The sequence below is a fragment of the Lepisosteus oculatus genome, chromosome 7 (genome assembly GCF_040954835.1).
Source record: "Lepisosteus oculatus isolate fLepOcu1 chromosome 7, fLepOcu1.hap2, whole genome shotgun sequence".
Taxonomy (NCBI): Eukaryota; Metazoa; Chordata; class Actinopteri; order Semionotiformes; family Lepisosteidae; genus Lepisosteus; species Lepisosteus oculatus.
The window spans coordinates 15,097,081-15,111,590 of NC_090702.1; positions in this window are offsets into that span (position 1 = coordinate 15,097,081).

The window sequence follows — 14,510 nt, forward strand, 5'->3', positions numbered from 1 at the left end:
AGACAATCTGAGCCCCTAACCCTAACCTCCCAAACCCTTAGCTAGGGTTAGGGTTAGGATAATAAGAAAACATAGAGGATGTTTGATGGCATGGTTGTGTTCTAGGACAGAAAGGATTTTTAGGAAAAGTGATATTTCTATGTTATCTTCACCTTTTTCTTCTTGCCTATATGGCTCTATGCACTGCTTTGCCCTGAATGGGAATGATGACTTAAATATCCAAAAAGCAAAAGATTGAAAGAAAGGGCTTTGGCTTTTCAAAGTTTTGCATTTGGCATTAATTGCACTGGCATTTTAACAGTTACAGATAATATGTATTGGTTATTGCTGATACTTAACCTATTTAACCCTGAAACAATGCTCATCGAGAACACCATTCGGCACGCAATTTCTAATGACAGACTACTCCTCAAAAAATAAAATTGTAGCACAGTTCATACATTTTTTGTAGCTTAACAAGATTGTTGAGTGTTTTAAAGCTAATATATTGATGCCCTGAGTTATATTTTCCACTCAAATGAGTGGACGGTTTCATTGATTCTATGGAGACAATCTGAGCCCCTAACCCTAACCTCCCAAACCCTTAGCTCGGGTTAGGGTTAGGATAATAAGAAAAGATAGAGGATGTTTGATGGCATGGTTGTGTTCTAGGACGGAAAGAATTGTTAGGAAAAGTGATATTTCAATGTTATTTTCACCTTTTTTTTCTTGCCTATATGGCTCTTTGCACTGCTTTGCCCTGAATGGGAATGATGACTTAAATATCCAAAAAGTAAAAGTTTGAAAGAAAGGGCTTTGGCTTTTCAAAGTTTTGCATTTGGCATTAATTGCACTGAAATTCTAATAGTTACAGCTAATATGTATTGGTTATTCCTGACCCTTAACCTATTTAACCCTGAAACAATGCTCATCGAGAACACCATTCGGCACGCAATTTCTAATGACAGACTACTCCTCAAAAAATAAAATTGTAGCACAGTTCATACATTTTCTGTGGCTTAACAAGATTGTTGAGTGTTTTAAACCTAATATATTGATGCCCTGAGTTATATTTTCCACTCAAATAAGTGGAAGGTTTCATTGATTCTATGGAGACAATCTGAGCCCCTAACCCTAACCTCCCAAACCCTTAGCTAGGGTTAGGGTTAGGATAATAAGAAAAGATAGAGGATGTTTGATGGCATGGTTGTGTTCTAGGACAGAAAGGTTTATTAGGAAAAGTGATATTTCAATGTTATCTTCACCTTTTTTTTCTTGCCTATATGGCTCTTTGCACTGCTTTGTCCTGAATGGGAATGATGACTTAAATATCCAAAAAGCAAAAGTTTGAAAGAAAGGGCTTTGGATTTTAAAAGTTTTGCATTTGGCATTAATTGCACTGAAATTCTAACAGTTACAGCTAATATGTATTGGTTATTCCTGACCCTTATCCTATTTAACCCTGAAACAATGCTCATCGAGAACACCATTTGGCACGCAATTTCTAATGACAGACTACTCCTCAAAAAATAAAATTGTAGCACAGTTCATACATTTTCTGTGGCTTAACAAGATTGTTGAGTGTCTTAAACCTAATATATTGATGCCCTGAGTTATATTTTCCACTCAAATGAGTGGAAGGTTTCATTGATTCTATGGAGACAATCTGAGCCCCTAACCCTAACCTCCCAAACCCTTAGCTAGGGTTAGGGTTAGGATAATAAGAAAACATAGAGGATGATTGATGGCATGGTTGTGTTCTAGGACAGAAAGGATTGTTAGGAAAAGTGATATTTCAATGTTATCTTCACCTTTTTTTTCTTGCCTATATGGCTCTATGCACTGCTTTGCCCTGAAAGGGAATGATGACTTAAATATCCAAAAAGCAAAAGTTTGAAAGAAAGGGCATTGGATTTTCAAAGTTTTGCATTTGGCATTAATTGCACTGAAATTCTAACAGTTACAGCTAATATGTATTGGTTATTCCTGACCCTTATCCTATTTAACCCTGAAACAATGCTCATCGAGAACACCATTTGGCACGCAATTTCTAATGACAGACTACTCCTCAAAAAATAAAATTGTAGCACAGTTCATACATTTTCTGTGGCTTAACAAGATTGTTGAGTGTTTTAAACCTAATATATTGATGCCCTGATTTATATTTTCCACTCAAATGAGTGGACGGTTTCATTGATTCTATGGAGACAATCTGAGCCCCTAACCCTAACCTCCCAAACCCTTAGCTCGGGTTAGGGTTAGGATAATAAGAAAAGATAGAGGATGTTTGATGGCATGGTTGTGTTCTAGGACAGAAAGAATTGTTAGGAAAAGTGATATTTCAATGTTATTTTCACCTTTTTTTTCTTGCCTATATGGCTCTTTGCACTGCTTTGCCCTGAATGGGAATGATGACTTAAATATCCAAAAAGTAAAAGTTTGAAAGAAAGGGCTTTGGCTTTTCAAAGTTTTGCATTTGGCATTAATTGCACTGAAATTCTAATAGTTACAGCTAATATGTATTGGTTATTCCTGACCCTTAACCTATTTAACCCTGAAACAATGCTCATCGAGAACACCATTCGGCACGCAATTTCTAATGACAGACTACTCCTCAAAAAATAAAATTGTAGCACAGTTCATACATTTTCTGTGGCTTAACAAGATTGTTGAGTGTTTTAAACCTAATATATTGATGCCCTGAGTTATATTTTCCACTCAAATAAGTGGAAGGTTTCATTGATTCTATGGAGACAATCTGAGCCCCTAACCCTAACCTCCCAAACCCTTAGCTAGGGTTAGGGTTAGGATAATAAGAAAAGATAGAGGATGTTTGATGGCATGGTTGTGTTCTAGGACAGAAAGGATTGTTAGGAAAAGTGATATTTCAATGTTATCTTCACCTTTTTTTTCTTGCCTATATGGCTCTTTGCACTGCTTTGCCCTGAATGGGAATGATGACTTAAATATCCAAAAAGCAAAAGTTTGAAAGAAAGGGCTTTGGATTTTAAAAGTTTTGCATTTGGCATTAATTGCACTGAAATTCTAACAGTTACAGCTAATATGTATTGGTTATTCCTGACCCTTATCCTATTTAACCCTGAAACAATGCTCATCGAGAACACCATTTGGCACGCAATTTCTAATGACAGACTACTCCTCAAAAAATAAAATTGTAGCACAGTTCATACATTTTCTGTGGCTTAACAAGATTGTTGAGTGTCTTAAACCTAATATATTGATGCCCTGAGTTATATTTTCCACTCAAATGAGTGGAAGGTTTCATTGATTCTATGGAGACAATCTGAGCCCCTAACCCTAACCTCCCAAACCCTTAGCTAGGGTTAGGGTTAGGATAATAAGAAAACATAGAGGATGTTTGATGGCATGGTTGTGTTCTAGGACAGAAAGGATTGTTAGGAAAAGTGATATTTCAATGTTATCTTCACCTTTTTTTTCTTGCCTATATGGCTCTATGCACTGCTTTGCCCTGAATGGGAATGATGACTTAAATATTCAAAAAGCAAAAGTTTGAAAGAAAGGGCTTTGGCTTTTCAAAGTTTTGCATTTGGCATTAATTGCACTGGCATTTTAACAGTTACAGCTAATATGTATTGGTTATTCCTGACACTTAACCTATTTAACCCTGAAACAATGCTCATCGAGAACACCATTCGGCACGCAATTTCTAATGACAGACTACTCCTCAAAAAATAAAATTGTAGCACAGTTCATACATTTTCTTAGGCTTAACAAAATTGTTGAGTGTTTTAAACCTTATATTTTGATGCCCTGAGTTATATTTTCCACTCAAATGAGTGGAAGTTTGCATTGATTCTATGGAGACAATCTGAGCCCCTAACCCTAACCTCCCAAACCCTTAGCTAGGGTTAGGGTTAGGATAATAAGAAAACATAGAGGATGTTTGATGGCATGGTTGTGTTCTAGGACAGAAAGGATTGTTAGGAAAAGTGATATTTCAATGTTATCTTCACCTTTTTTTTCTTGCCTATATGGCTCTATGCACTGCTTTGCCCTGATTTGGAATGATGACTTAAATATCCAAAAAGCAAAAGTTTGAAAGAAAGGGCTTCGGCTTTTCAAAGTTTTGCATTCGGCATTTAATGCACTGGCATTTTAACAGTTACATTTAATATGTATTGGTTATTCCTGACTCTTAACCTATTTAACCCTGAAACAATGCTCATCAAGAACACCTGTCGGCACGTAATTTCTAATGACGGACTACTACTCAAAAAATAAAATTGTAGCACAGTTCATACATTTTCTTTGGCTTAACAAGATTGTTGAGTGTTTTAAAGCTAATATATTGATGCCCTGAGTTATATTTTCCACTCAAATGAGTGGAAGGTTTCATTGATTCTATGGAGACAATCTGAGCCCCTAACCCTAACCTCCCAAACCCTTAGCTAGGGTTAGGGTTAGGATAATAAGAAAAGATAGAGGATGTTTGATGGCATGGTTGTGTTCTAGGACAGAAAGGATTGTTAGGAAAAGTGATATTTCAATGTTATCTTCACCTTTTTTTTCTTGCCTATATGGCTCTATGCACTGCTTTGCCCTGAATCGGAATGATGACTTAAATATCCAAAAAGCAAAAGTTTGAAAGAAGGGGCTTTGGATTTTCAAAGTTTTGCATTTGGCATTAATTGCACTGAAATTCTAACAGTTACAGCTAATATGTATTGGTTATTCCTGACCCTTATCCTATTTAAACCTGAAACAATGCTCATCGAGAACACCATTCGGCACGCAATTTCTAATGACAGACTACTCCTCAAAAAATAAAATTGTAGCACAGTTCATACATTTTCTGTGGCTTAACAAGATTGTTGAGTGTTTTAAAGCTAATATATTGATGCCCTGAGTTATATTTTCCACTCAAATGAGTGGAAGGTTCCATTGATTCTATGGAGACAATCTGAGCCCCTAACCCTAACCTCCCAAACCCTTAGCTAGGGTTAGGGTTAGGATAATAAGAAAACATAGAGGATGTTTGATGGCGTGGTTGGGTTCTAGGACAGAAAGGATTTTTAGGAAAAGTGATATTTCAATGTTATCTTCACCTTTTTTTTCTTGCCTATATGGCTCTATGCACTGCTTTGCCCTGAATGGGAATGATGACTTAAATATCCAAAAAGCAAAAGTTTGAAAGAAAGGGCTTTGGCTTTTCAAAGTTTTGCATTTGACATTAATTGCACTGGCATTTTAACAGTTACATTTAATATGTATTGGTTATTCCTGACACTTAACCTATTTAAACCTGAAACAATGCTCATCGAGAACACCATTTGGCACGCAATTTCTAATGACAGACTACTCCTCAAAAAATAAAATTGTAGCACAGTTCATACATTTTCTGTGGCTTAACAAGATTGTTGAGTGTTTTAAACCTAATATATTGATGCCCTGAGTTATATTTTCCACTCAAATGAGTGGAAGGTTTCATTGATTCTATGGAGACAATCTGAGCCCCTAACCCTAACCTCCCAAACCCTTAGCAAGGGTTAGGGTTAGGATAATAAGAAAACATAGAGGATGATTGATGGCATGGTTGTGTTCTAGGACAGAAAGGATTGTTAGGAAAAGTGATATTTCAATGTTATCTTCACCTTTTTTTTCTTGCCTATATGGCTCTATGCACTGCTTTGCCCTGAAAGGGAATGATGACTTAAATATCCAAAAAGCAAAAGTTTGAAAGAAAGGGCTTTGGATTTTCAAAGTTTTGCATTTGGCATTAATTGCACTGAAATTCTAACAGTTACAGCTAATATGTATTGGTTATTCCTGACCCTTATCCTATTTAACCCTGAAACAATGCTCATCGAGAACACCATTTGGCACGCAATTTCTAATGACAGACTACTCCTCAAAAAATAAAATTGTAGCACAGTTCATACATTTTCTGTGGCTTAACAAGATTGTTGAGTGTTTTAAACCTAATATATTGATGCCCTGATTTATATTTTCCACTCAAATAAGTGGAAGGTTTCATTGATTCTATGGAGACAATCTGAGCCCCTAACCCTAACCTCCCAAACCCTTAGCTAGGGTTAGGGTTAGGATAATAAGAAAACATAGAGGATGTTTGATGGCATGGTTGTGTTCTAGGACAGAAAGGATTGTTAGGAAAAGTGATATTTCAATGTTATCTTCACCTTTTTTTTCTTGCCTATATGGCTCTATGCACTGCTTTGCCCTGAATGGGAATGATGACTTAAATATCCAAAAAGCAAAAGTTTGAAAGAAAGGGCTTTGGCTTTTCAAAGTTTTGCATTTGGCATTAATTGCACTGGCATTTTAACAGTTACAGCTAATATGTATTGGTTATTCCTGACACTTAACCTATTTAACCCTGAAACAATGCTCATCGAGAACACCATTCGGCACGCAATTTCTAATGACAGACTACTCCTCAAAAAATAAAATTGTAGCACAGTTCATACATTTTCTTAGGCTTAACAAAATTGTTGAGTGTTTTAAACCTTATATTTTGTTGCCCTGAGTTATATTTTCCACTCAAATGAGTGGAAGTTTGCATTGATTCTATGGAGACAATCTGAGCCCCTAACCCTAACCTCCCAAACCCTTAGCTAGGGTTAGGGTTAGGATAATAAGAAAACATAGAGGATGTTTGATGGCATGGTTGTGTTCTAGGACAGAAAGGATTGTTAGGAAAAGTGATATTTCAATGTTATCTTCACCTTTTTTTTCTTGCCTATATGGCTCTATGCACTGCTTTGCCCTGATTTGGAATGATGACTTAAATATCCAAAAAGCAAAAGTTTGAAAGAAAGGGCTTCGGCTTTTCAAAGTTTTGCATTCGGCATTTAATGCACTGGCATTTTAACAGTTACATTTAATATGTATTGGTTATTCCTGACTCTTAACCTATTTAACCCTGAAACAATGCTCATCAAGAACACCTGTCGGCACGTAATTTCTAATGACGGACTACTACTCAAAAAATAAAATTGTAGCACAGTTCATACATTTTCTTTGGCTTAACAAGATTGTTGAGTGTTTTAAAGCTAATATATTGATGCCCTGAGTTATATTTTCCACTCAAATGAGTGGAAGGTTTCATTGATTCTATGGAGACAATCTGAGCCCCTAACCCTAACCTCCCAAACCCTTAGCTAGGGTTAGGGTTAGGATAATAAGAAAACATAGAGGATGTTTGATGGCATGGTTGTGTTCTAGGACAGAAAGGATTGTTAGGAAAAGTGATATTTCAATGTTATCTTCACCTTTTTTTTCTTGCCTATATGGCTCTATGCACTGCTTTGCCCTGATTTGGAATGATGACTTAAATATCCAAAAAGCAAAAGTTTGAAAGAAAGGGCTTCGGCTTTTCAAAGTTTTGCATTCGGCATTTAATGCACTGGCATTTTAACAGTTACATTTAATATGTATTGGTTATTCCTGACTCTTAACCTATTTAACCCTGAAACAATGCTCATCAAGAACACCTGTCGGCACGTAATTTCTAATGACGGACTACTACTCAAAAAATAAAATTGTAGCACAGTTCATACATTTTCTTTGGCTTAACAAGATTGTTGAGTGTTTTAAAGCTAATATATTGATGCCCTGAGTTATATTTTCCACTCAAATGAGTGGAAGGTTTCATTGATTCTATGGAGACAATCTGAGCCCCTAACCCTAACCTCCCAAACCCTTAGCTAGGGTTAGGGTTAGGATAATAAGAAAAGATAGAGGATGTTTGATGGCATGGTTGTGTTCTAGGACAGAAAGGATTGTTAGGAAAAGTGATATTTCAATGTTATCTTCACCTTTTTTTTCTTGCCTATATGGCTCTATGCACTGCTTTGCCCTGAATCGGAATGATGACTTAAATATCCAAAAAGCAAAAGTTTGAAAGAAGGGGCTTTGGATTTTCAAAGTTTTGCATTTGGCATTAATTGCACTGAAATTCTAACAGTTACAGCTAATATGTATTGGTTATTCCTGACCCTTATCCTATTTAAACCTGAAACAATGCTCATCGAGAACACCATTCGGCACGCAATTTCTAATGACAGACTACTCCTCAAAAAATAAAATTGTAGCACAGTTCATACATTTTCTGTGGCTTAACAAGATTGTTGAGTGTTTTAAAGCTAATATATTGATGCCCTGAGTTATATTTTCCACTCAAATGAGTGGAAGGTTCCATTGATTCTATGGAGACAATCTGAGCCCCTAACCCTAAGCTCCCAAACCCTTAGCTAGGGTTAGGGTTAGGATAATAAGAAAACATAGAGGATGTTTGATGGCGTGGTTGGGTTCTAGGACAGAAAGGATTTTTAGGAAAAGTGATATTTCAATGTTATCTTCACCTTTTTTTTCTTGCCTATATGGCTCTATGCACTGCTTTGCCCTGAATGGGAATGATGACTTAAATATCCAAAAAGCAAAAGTTTGAAAGAAAGGGCTTTGGCTTTTCAAAGTTTTGCATTTGGCATTAATTGCACTGGCATTTTAACAGTTACAGCTAATATGTATTGGTTATTCCTGACACTTAACCTATTTAACCCTGAAACAATGCTCATCGAGAACACCATTCGGCACGCAATTTCTAATGACAGACTACTCCTCAAAAAATAAAATTGTAGCACAGTTCATACATTTTCTTAGGCTTAACAAAATTGTTGAGTGTTTTAAACCTTATATTTTGATGCCCTGAGTTATATTTTCCACTCAAATGAGTGGAAGTTTGCATTGATTCTATGGAGACAATCTGAGCCCCTAACCCTAACCTCCCAAACCCTTAGCTAGGGTTAGGGTTAGGATAATAAGAAAACATAGAGGATGTTTGATGGCATGGTTGTGTTCTAGGACAGAAAGGATTGTTAGGAAAAGTGATATTTCAATGTTATCTTCACCTTTTTTTTCTTGCCTATATGGCTCTGTGCACTGCTTTGCCCTGATTTGGAATGATGACTTAAATATCCAAAAAGCAAAAGTTTGAAAGAAAGGGCTTCGGCTTTTCAAAGTTTTGCATTCGGCATTTAATGCACTGGCATTTTAACAGTTACATTTAATATGTATTGGTTATTCCTGACTCTTAACCTATTTAACCCTGAAACAATGCTCATCAAGAACACCTGTCGGCACGTAATTTCTAATGACGGACTACTACTCAAAAAATTAAATTGTAGCACAGTTCATACATTTTCTTTGGCTTAACAAGATTGTTGAGTGTTTTAAAGCTAATATATTGATGCCCTGAGTTATATTTTCCACTCAAATGAGTGGAAGGTTTCATTGATTCTATGGAGACAATCTGAGCCCCTAACCCTAACCTCCCAAACCCTTAGCTAGGGTTAGGGTTAGGATAATAAGAAAAGATAGAGGATGTTTGATGGCATGGTTGTGTTCTAGGACAGAAAGGATTGTTAGGAAAAGTGATATTTCAATGTTATCTTCACCTTTTTTTTCTTGCCTATATGGCTCTATGCACTGCTTTGCCCTGAATCGGAATGATGACTTAAATATCCAAAAAGCAAAAGTTTGAAAGAAGGGGCTTTGGATTTTCAAAGTTTTGCATTTGGCATTAATTGCACTGAAATTCTAACAGTTACAGCTAATATGTATTGGTTATTCCTGACCCTTATCCTATTTAAACCTGAAACAATGCTCATTGAGAACACCATTCGGCACGCAATTTCTAATGACAGACTACTCCTCAAAAAATAAAATTGTAGCACAGTTCATACATTTTCTGTGGCTTAACAAGATTGTTGAGTGTTTTAAAGCTAATATATTGATGCCCTGAGTTATATTTTCCACTCAAATGAGTGGAAGGTTCCATTGATTCTATGGAGACAATCTGAGCCCCTAACCCTAAGCTCCCAAACCCTTAGCTAGGGTTAGGGTTAGGATAATAAGAAAACATAGAGGATGTTTGATGGCGTGGTTGGGTTCTAGGACAGAAAGGATTTTTAGGAAAAGTGATATTTCAATGTTATCTTCACCTTTTTTTTCTTGCCTATATGGCTCTATGCACTGCTTTGCCCTGAATGGGAATGATGACTTAAATATCCAAAAAGCAAAAGTTTGAAAGAAAGGGCTTTGGCTTTTCAAAGTTTTGCATTTGGCATTAATTGCACTGGCATTTTAACAGTTACATTTAATATGTATTGGTTATTCCTGACACTTAACCTATTTAAACCTGAAACAATGCTCATCGAGAACACCATTTGGCACGCAATTTCTAATGACAGACTACTCCTCAAAAAATAAAATTGTAGCACAGTTCATACATTTTCTGTGGCTTAACAAGATTGTTGAGTGTTTTAAACCTAATATATTGATGCCCTGAGTTATATTTTCCACTCAAATGAGTGGAAGGTTTCATTGATTCTATGGAGACAATCTGAGCCCCTAACCCTAACCTCCCAAACCCTTAGCTAGGGTTAGGGTTAGGATAATAAGAAAAGATAGAGGATGTTTGATGGCATGGTTGTGTTCTAGGACAGAAAGGATTGTTAGGAAAAGTGATATTTCAATGTTATCTTCACCTTTTTTTTCTTGCCTATATGGCTCTATGCAGTGCTTTGCCCTGAATGGGAATGATGACTTAAATATCCAAAAAGCAAAAGTTTGAAAGAAAGGGCTTTGGCTTTTCAAAGTATTGCACTTGGCATTAATTGCACTGGCATTTTAACAGTTACAGCTAATATGTATTGGTTATTGCTGACACTTAACCTATTTAACCCTGAAACAATGCTCATCGAGAACACCATTCGGCACGCAATTTCTAATGACAGACTACTCCTCAAAAAATAAAATTGTAGCACAGTTCATACATTTTCTGTGGCTTAACAAGATTGTTGAGTGTCTTAAACCTAATATATTGATGCCCTGAGTTATATTTTCCACTCAAATGAGTGGAAGGTTTCATTGATTCTATGGAGACAATCTGAGCCCCTAACCCTAACCTCCCAAACCCTTAGCAAGGGTTAGGGTTAGGATAATAAGAAAACATAGAGGATGATTGATGGCATGGTTGTGTTCTAGGACAGAAAGGATTGTTAGGAAAAGTGATATTTCAATGTTATCTTCACCTTTTTTTTCTTGCCTATATGGCTCTATGCACTGCTTTGCCCTGAAAGGGAATGATGACTTAAATATCCAAAAAGCAAAAGTTTGAAAGAAAGGGCTTTGGATTTTCAAAGTTTTGCATTTGGCATTAATTGCACTGAAATTCTAACAGTTACAGCTAATATGTATTGGTTATTCCTGACCCTTATCCTATTTAACCCTGAAACAATGCTCATCGAGAACACCATTTGGCACGCAATTTCTAATGACAGACTACTCCTCAAAAAATAAAATTGTAGCACAGTTCATACATTTTCTGTGGCTTAACAAGATTGTTGAGTGTTTTAAACCTAATATATTGATGCCCTGATTTATATTTTCCACTCAACTAAGTGGAAGGTTTCATTGATTATATGGAGACAATCTGAGCCCCTAACCCTAACCTCCCAAACCCTTAGCTAGGGTTAGGGTTAGGATAATAAGAAAACATAGAGGATGTTTGATGGCATGGTTGTGTTCTAGGACAGAAAGGATTGTTAGGAAAAGTGATATTTCAATGTTATCTTCACCTTTTTTTTCTTGCCTATATGGCTCTATGCACTGCTTTGCCCTGAATGGGAATGATGACTTAAATATCCAAAAAGCAAAAGTTTGAAAGAAAGGGCTTTGGCTTTTCAAAGTTTTGCATTTGGCATTAATTGCACTGGCATTTTAACAGTTACAGCTAATATGTATTGGTTATTCCTGACACTTAACCTATTTAACCCTGAAACAATGCTCATCGAGAACACCATTCGGCACGCAATTTCTAATGACAGACTACTCCTCAAAAAATAAAATTGTAGCACAGTTCATACATTTTCTTAGGCTTAACAAAATTGTTGAGTGTTTTAAACCTTATATTTTGATGCCCTGAGTTATATTTTCCACTCAAATGAGTGGAAGTTTGCATTGATTCTATGGAGACAATCTGAGCCCCTAACCCTAACCTCCCAAACCCTTAGCTAGGGTTAGGGTTAGGATAATAAGAAAACATAGAGGATGTTTGATGGCATGGTTGTGTTCTAGGACAGAAAGGATTGTTAGGAAAAGTGATATTTCAATGTTATCTTCACCTTTTTTTTCTTGCCTATATGGCTCTATGCACTGCTTTGCCCTGAATCGGAATGATGACTTAAATATCCAAAAAGCAAAAGTTTGAAAGAAAGGGCTTCGGCTTTTCAAAGTTTTGCATTCGGCATTAATTGCACTGGCATTTTAACAGTTACAGCTAATATGTATTGGTTATTGCTGACACTTAACCTATTTAACCCTGAAACAATGCTCATCGAGAAAACCATTCGGCACGCAATTTCTGACAGACTACTCCTCAAAAAATAAAATTGTAGCACAGTTCATACATTTTCTGTGGCTTAACAAGATTGTTGAGTGTTTTAAACCTAATATATTGATGCCCTGAGTTATATTTTCCACTCAAATGAGTGGAAGGTTTCATTGATTCTATGGAGACAATCTGAGCCCCTAACCCTAACCTCCCAAACCCTTAGCTAGGGTTAGGGTTAGGATAATAAGAAAACATAGAGGATGTTTGATGGCATGGTTGTGTTCTAGGACAGAAAGGATTGTTAGGAAAAGTGATATTTCAATGTTATCTTCACCTTTTTTTTCTTGCCTATATGGCTCTATGCACTGCTTTGCCCTGAATGGGAATGATGACTTAAATATCCAAAAAGCAAAAGTTTGAAAGAAAGGGCTTTGGCTTTTCAAAGTTTTGCATTTGGCATTAATTGCACTGGCATTTTAACAGTTACAGCTAATATGTATTGGTTATTCCTGACACTTAACCTATTTAACCCTGAAACAATGCTCATCGAGAACACCATTCGGCACGCAATTTCTAATGACAGACTACTCCCCAAAAAATAAAATTGTAGCACAGTTCATACATTTTCTTAGGCTTAACAAAATTGTTGAGTGTTTTAAACCTTATATTTTGATGCCCTGAGTTATATTTTCCACTCAAATGAGTGGAAGTTTGCATTGATTCTATGGAGACAATCTGAGCCCCTAACCCTAACCTCCCAAACCCTTAGCTAGGGTTAGGGTTAGGATAATAAGAAAACATAGAGGATGTTTGATGGCATGGTTGTGTTCTAGGACAGAAAGGATTGTTAGGAAAAGTGATATTTCAATGTTATCTTCACCTTTTTTTTCTTGCCTATATGGCTCTATGCACTGCTTTGCCCTGAATGGGAATGATGACTTAAATATCCAAAAAGCAAAAGTTTGAAAGAAAGGGCTTTGGCTTTTCAAAGTTTTGCATTTGGCATTAATTGCACTGGCATTTTAACAGTTACAGCTAATATGTATTGGTTATTCCTGACACTTAACCTATTTAACCCTGAAACAATGCTCATCGAGAACACCATTCGGCACGCAATTTCTAATGACAGACTACTCCTCAAAAAATAAAATTGTAGCACAGTTCATACATTTTCTGTGGCTTAACAAGATTGTTGAGTGTTTTAAAGCTAATATATTGATGCCCTGAGTTATATTTTCCACTCAAATGAGTGGAAGGTTTCATTGATTCTATGGAGACAATCTGAGCCCCTAACCCTAACCTCCCAAACCCTTAGCTAGGGTTAGGGTTAGGATAATAAGAAAACATAGAGGATGTTTGATGGCATGGTTGTGTTCTAGGACAGAAAGGATTGTTAGGAAAAGTGATATTTCAATGTTATCTTCACCTTTTTTTTCTTGCCTATATGGCTCTATGCACTGCTTTGCCCTGAATGGGAATGATGACTTAAATATTCAAAAAGCAAATGTTTGAAAGAAAGGGCTTTGGCTTTTCAAAGTTTTGCATTTGGCATTAATTGCACTGACATTTTAACAGTTACAGCTAATATGTATTGGTTATTCCTGACACTTAACCTATTTAACCCTTAATCAATGCTCATCGAGAACACCATTCAGCACGCAATTTCTAATGACAGACTACTCCTCAAGAAATAAAATTGTAGCACAGTTCATACATTTTCTATGGCTTAACAAGATTGTTGAGTGTTTTAAACCTAATATATTGATGCCCTGAGTTATATTTTCCACTCAAATGAGTGGTAGGTTTCATTGATTCTATGGAGACAATCTGAGCCCCTAAGCCTAACCTCCCAAACCCTTAGCTAGGGTTACGGTTAGGATAATAAGAAAACATAGATGTTTGATGGCATGGTTGTGTTCTAGGACAGAAAGGATTTATAGGAAAAGTGATATTTCATCGTTATCTTCACCTTTTTTTTCTTGCCTATGTGGCTCTATGCACTGCTTTGCCCTGAATAGGAATGATGACTTAAATATCCAAATAGCAAAAGTTTGAAAGAAAAGGCTTTGGCTTTTCAAAGTTTTGCACTTGGCATTAATTGCACTGGCATTTTAACAGTTACAGCTAATATGTATTG